Here is a 6,507-nt window from a genome sequence, read left to right on the forward strand (position 1 = left end):
CCCCGCCGCCCGCCGGCCGCTCCCGGCCTCGCCCGGCACCCGCTCCCCTCAGTGGCAGACGCAACAGGTAAGCGACACCTTGGGGTCCCGAGCTGACTGACACCTAACTCTGCGTTCTAAGCAGGGAGGGCGCCTGCGTCTACCCCTGGCCCCCGAGCCGCGTCGCGGGGCCCACACAGGGCGCCCACAGGAGCAGGAGTGGGTGTGGGGGATGGAAAAGGAGAAGACGCTCTCCTGGAGACTTGGAACTGTGACTGCGTGTGGATGGAGCAAGGTGTGGAGCGAGTGGCAGAAATAAGGGGCCACGTGTGAAGGCTTCGAAGCCCTGCGAGGGAGTTATCCTCGGGTAGGTGAGGACGGTCGATGGGGTTTCCATGCAACAGAAACAGGTTTATGCGTTAGCCTGTGACTGTGTGACGGGAATCCTAGCGGTTGACTCGGCAGGGTCAGTAAAGTAAGAAGGGTAAAAGCGCAGACCCTGACATCTTTGCAGAACATACAGAAGATTAAATTCAGACCCCCTCACTCCCGTCTCGCCATTCAACTGTAACCGTTGTTTCTCTTGTGCTGCATTTTTTTTATAGTGGACATTAGTTTGTTTCACAAAACTGGCATCATTACTATATGTAAAACGTGTGGTTTTTGTTTTTTTAATTAATTGATTTTATATTATTATTTATTTTTGGCTGCGTTGGGTCTTCGTTGCTGCACGAGGGCTTTCTCTAGTTGCAGAGAGTGATTGCTACTCTTCGTTGCGGTGCGCGGGCTTCTCATTGCTGTGGCTTGCCTTTGTTGCAGAGCATAGGCTCTAGGCGTGTGGGCTTCAGTAGTTGTGGCATGTGGGCTCAGTAGTTGCGGCTCACCGGCTCTAGAGCACAGGCTCAATAGTTGTGGCACACAGGCTTAGTTGCTCCGCGGCATGTGGGATCTTCCCGGAGCAGGGCTCGAACCCATGTCCCCTGCATTGGCAGGCGGATTCTTAACCACTGAGCCACCAGGGAAGACCCAAACGTGTGGTTTTTGTTGATTTTGTTTTTCTCTTAATGTATTATGAATATTTCCTTATTATTCTTGTGCGCCATTATATTTGTTAGAACCCACTTAAATTGAGTAATGCAAAAAGGTAATACACTGTCTTGTGTAACTGAAAAGCCCAAGGACTTTAAAGTAATGGGTTTAATTGTTCAAATAATAGCTGTAGGGCTCTCATTCTCCATCTCTTGGCTCTGCTTTTTCTGAGTGTTGGCCTTGTTTTTTTTCAATGGTAAATAGACTCTCTGTAGTGCTGCGAAGGAGTTTCATGCTTTTATTGCCCCAGCCTAGGAACCCCAGGAGCAGTAGCACCTCTTTTCTGTCTTTCTAATTGCTGCAGCAAAAATCCCCATAATGGACCTCACTGACCTTATTGAGTCATGTGTCCACCCCTGAACCAGTCGATTTGAAGGCAAGGGTTTGTGTGGTGTTGGAATGCCCAGATTAGCTGCCCCTGGCCGAGAGCAGGATGCGGGCTGGGGTCAGCTCCACCTCTAGTGGGCCCTGTGGTGTGCCACCCAACTTCCCATTTATGACCAAGGCATTCATTGCCCCACCTGCCGGGAGTAGCAGCAGCTGATGCCTCTCAGCTGAGTCCTTCTGGAAACTGCCCTTAGCCCGAGAGCCACCCCTCCCAGGGTCATCTCTCATCCAATGACGGATGTCTGGGATGCATAAGGTCTGCACCCCAACCCCCTTGCCTCAAGCTGGCACAACTGTGAAGGATGATGGCAGATCAGAGCTCCCCCTGGGGTCATCTGAGGCCTTTATGGCAGCTGCCTCACAGTTCAGTGCCTCCCTCTGCCTAATCCCCAATTCCTGGACTGCCCTACAGGTGTTGATCTTGACACTCCACAACAGACTTTCTGCATGAAAATCTCCATCTCAGAGTCTGTTTCTCTGGGGAACCCAAACTAAGACACCCACCCAAACCATATGGACTGAAAGGGGAAGATCAGTTCCCTAAAGGAAAACCAGGATGCTGATACTAGAAGGGGGCCATGGGGAGTCAAAGAAAAGATCTGCTCTTCAGCTATTATTTTTAATGACTGTGTGATATTCCATTGTACAACTGGGTCATAATTTATTTACCTATTGCCCTATTATTTAACACTGTGGTGGCCACCTTAAACATACAGCTTTGTGTATGTTTTTTATTTCCTTATGACGCATTCCTAAAATGGAATTGGTGGATCAAAGAATATAAAAGTTTTTAAAACTTTTCCCTTCTTTATCCTCCAGAAGGTGGTAGCAATTGCTATTCCCACCAGAAGGCTGCCTGTTTCTCTGCACCCTCACAGTTCTGTATGGTGGTTCTCTATCTCTAAAAACCTAATAGATGAAAAATGGTGTCTTAAGTCTTTTAGATGTCTTAACTGTTGAGGCTGCACATTTCTTATATTCCTTTGGTGAGCTATGTGTTCAATCTTTGAGGTGTTAAAGAGTTTTTCTTATGACAAGAGCAAATTAGCAAATTTTAAAGCCCTCTCCCGTGGGCTCCCTCACCACAAAGAACGTATATTCTTGTCAAAACATGAAAGTACACGTTAGAAACGTGACTAAATTGGTGACAGAATAGAAAAGTTGTGTGTCAGAAAGATGAGGCAAAGAACTCAGAGCAAAGATACAGACTGGAAGGATCAGGAAAAGCTCATCTTAGATGGTGAGACCTAGACCTTGGAAACATGTGTCCTGCAGATGGCAGAAAGGAAGGGGGAAAGCAGGGAGAACAGGAGGCCATGCACACGTGGAATGAATTAGTTAATGAATAAAAGAAGGCTCTAGTGAGTAACAGAAAAGTCACAGAAAACCTCATAAGAAACAGGAGTTTGCGGCAAACAGCGGGGTAGCCACGTGGTAAGACATTTTAGGAAATTAATCTGGGATGAGGATAGAAAATGAACTGAAGCTGGGGAGACAAGATGACTTCAATAGTAGTTTTGTCTTTTTGGTGGAGTGGCTGGGTCAAGGCCCTAGAGAGGACTGTGCAGGTGGGATGGAGAACAAATTCAAGAGACTAAGTCAGTAGGACTTCATTGTAGTTATGAAATGCAAAGGAAAGTGGGCAGAGGCTTCTGAAGCAGAGAATAGGTGAGATCTGATGCCTGTAACAGAAATTAGGAAACAGGACTAGGTTTGAAGGTAGGAGCGAAGAATAAGGATGAGTTTGGCTTAGGAGAAAGTAAGTCTTCAACTGTACTGCTTTGTGCCTCTAAGCTGCTGAAAATGTTTAGTGGCAGATGTTGATGTGGGAGACATCTGCACAACCTAATGGTAGCTGAAGAAACGAAATGATCTCTAGTTAGAAAAGGGGGCTTTGGGGTTGCCCACGGTGAGGAAACACCCAAGGTGATACTTGTGTGTCAGCCATGAGGTAGCTGAAAAGGTCTAGGAGTGTGCCCCATCTCCCTCCTTCATGCCCGATCACACCCACCACCCTGCTTGCTGCTGTATGATTGATTGTGCTTTTCTTGGAGAGAAGTGGTCTGGCTTTGAAAGAAACAGCCAGGTTTTAGCATCCAGCCTCCTGCAGTGATCCATGGACAGGCAGGCTAGGTGCCACTTGTTAACGGAGGGCTGAACATCTGTGCTTTGCTTTATACGTCACCAAAATGTCTTCCCATCCATTATTTTTGCATCGTGGAACTTCAGAGAGGAAAGAGACCTTCAGATAAGGTAGTCCATTCCCAATTTTAGAGACGAGGAAACTAAGGCCCACTAAGAAAAGTGACTTGCCTAGTATCACACAAAGTGGGAGGAAAAGAACTTCCATTTTAGCTTTCAAGAGAAGTCACTGCTCACCTGGAGGACTAGAGTCGTCCCCACAGATGCAGTTATTTCCAGAGCTCTGAAAGGTGAGCCATGGGGACAGTATCCTTTCCTCCTCACCCCAGCTAAAATGCACAGATCACCAGTATATTATTTTAGAGAATTTGTTACCCATTTATTTCTTGGTTAAGTTAAAAACTTATAAATTTCTAAGAGTCTCAGTACTTTTGAGGAATGTCAGTGTCCTTGTAAAGACAAACATTTCATTTGTTTCCCTGTTGTGATCTATAACTCACTCCTGACATGTATTTTGTCACCCTTTTACTAACAGTAGGTTATTTTTCCAGAAAAGCAGCTTTAAATCACTCTTCTCCATAAAAATAATGTTAAAATGGGAAGGTGTTTCTGCTACCTTCAGTTTTCTAAAAAAGAAACAGGGAAACATATTAACAACTATATTTAATGTGACCCAGTATAATGTACCAAAAACAAATCATTTCACTTCCTTCTACCCATTGCATTATTTTTAGAACTTAATGACTCAGGAGTGAAAGATTCACCAACAGGTGTGTGGATTCAGCTTCTCTGGAGAGATTTTTACAGGCTGCTTGAGACTTTGAGAGGCAGTGTGACTACTTGATGTTCTTCTGAGCAGCCATTCCAGGCATGCCTCTGTATCTCACTGGAAGTGTCCCTTCTGTAAATGTAGGCCTTGAACTACTGAGTAGCAGATTATTCTATTTGCTCTGAAAGTTCTTTCTTTCCTGAGTTGTCGTCGCAGCTGCTTCACCTTGTACCCCAGGGTACAACAAGGGGCAGGCGGCTGCTTTTAAGACACAGTTCCAATCCTAAGGAGCATCACTTTTTCACTCTAGCACAGTACTCTGCACAAAGTAAGGGGTTCAAATACCTATTTAAGTAATAAAGAAACAACGGGGTTGTAATCATCACTAAACACATGGATTTTAACATCACTAAACACATGGATTTTAACAAACGAGACTCTTTCCTATTCCCTCTGAAGCATTAATATGTGCCAGCCTTTTACCCCAGCTTATTTAATTCTCATGATAATCCTGTGAAGTAGTTAGTATCCCTACTATTAGAGATGAGAAATGGGGTTCAGAGGTTAACCTGCCCAAACTATTGGTTGCAGAGCCAGGAACCAAACTTTGGTCTATCTGGCTGCAAAGCCTGAGCCGTTCCCCTGCATCCTGCTCCCTCTTCTTGAGGTTATAAAAGGAGACACTGTCAAATGGGAGGAAGTTTCTTCATCCCCTAATGAAACTGGGGAGGAGTCTGTAGGAAATGCCATACGTCACTGCTCTAAGACTATGTGATCCACTCCATACATAATCGTCAAGGATACTCTGAATCCGTTAAGAAACTGATTGAAGTTTATGACAAATCTTATAGGCTTTTTACTTAAATACTCATAACATTTCTCAGTTGCAGGCAGTCTAATCTCCTTCAGACCCTAAACCATTGTAAATTCACAGGCTTATAGATTTTGAAGTCCTAATTATCTAAAAAGATCCCCTGGGGCTTCCCTGGTGGCACAGTGGTTGAGAGTCCGCCTGCCAATGCAGGGGACACGGTCCGGGAAGATCGCACATGCCACGCAGCGGCTGGGCCCGTGAGCCATGGCCGCTGAGCCTGCAGGTCCGGAGCCTGTGCTCTGCAACGGGAGAGGCCACAACAGTGAGAGGCCCGCGTACCGCAAAAAAAATTAAAAAATAAATCAAAAGATCCCCTCATTTCACAGATGAGGAAACCAGAAAGGTTAAATTTGTTTAGCAAATTTTATTTAGTTATCAGGGGCTAGATTTGGCCTTAGCCCATATTTAAATGTGAAGAGTATCACACTTTGTAAATAAAATGAATTATAACTCATCCGGGGCCTTCCCTGGTGGTCCAGTGGATAAGACTCCATGCCCCCAATGCAGGGGGTCTGGGTTCAATCCCTGGCTGGGGAACTAGATCCCACATGCATGCTGCAACTAAGAGTTCACATGGCACAACTAAGAAGTCCGCATGCCGCAGCTAAAAAAGAAAAAGAAATTCATCCGTACACAACTATTTTGTATCAATACCAACATTTATCTGCCTCAATTGCACAATTATAACTCAACAGAGACCATGTCTGATTTAAAGTCTTTAAGTAGCTAGACCTGTTAATGTCTAATAAAAGCTATTTCTCTTTAATTTCCACAGAACTTTCAGTATGGGTTTGGCACACTGGTCCATAATACTAGCTGCATGTTAGCTTAGCAGTTGGCTTCTACTCAAGGAAATATTTCCAATGTGTGGGTGTTAAAAGTTTCCTGCCATTTCAGTCTAAAAAAATCTCAAAGTAAATAAAACTACTGTTTTTCTAAACATAAATTCAGTAGTACTAAAATAGTTAATTCTATAAACTGAATTATTTTTTCATGTAACATTTTAAATTTCTGTATACCACTTGTAGTGTTTAAAATTCTACACATGGCCCCTACTTGATAGATGTGTTATGAAACTGCAACCCAGGATTTGTAGAACTTGGAGAATTCATAAAGAAATAAGACCAGTGAGGGAAGGGTCAGTTTTAGAAACTGCTGTGAGGATATTTGACATGAATGTAAGTAACCCTAAGGGTAATTTTAGCACAGACCTCAATTATAGGAAGTGATAATAGAAAGCAATAAGCAGCTATGCTCTATAAACCCC

The sequence above is a fragment of the Lipotes vexillifer genome, unplaced genomic scaffold (genome assembly GCF_000442215.2).
Source record: "Lipotes vexillifer unplaced genomic scaffold, Lipotes_vexillifer_v1.1 scaffold230, whole genome shotgun sequence".
In the NCBI taxonomy this organism is placed as follows: Eukaryota; Metazoa; Chordata; class Mammalia; order Artiodactyla; family Lipotidae; genus Lipotes; species Lipotes vexillifer.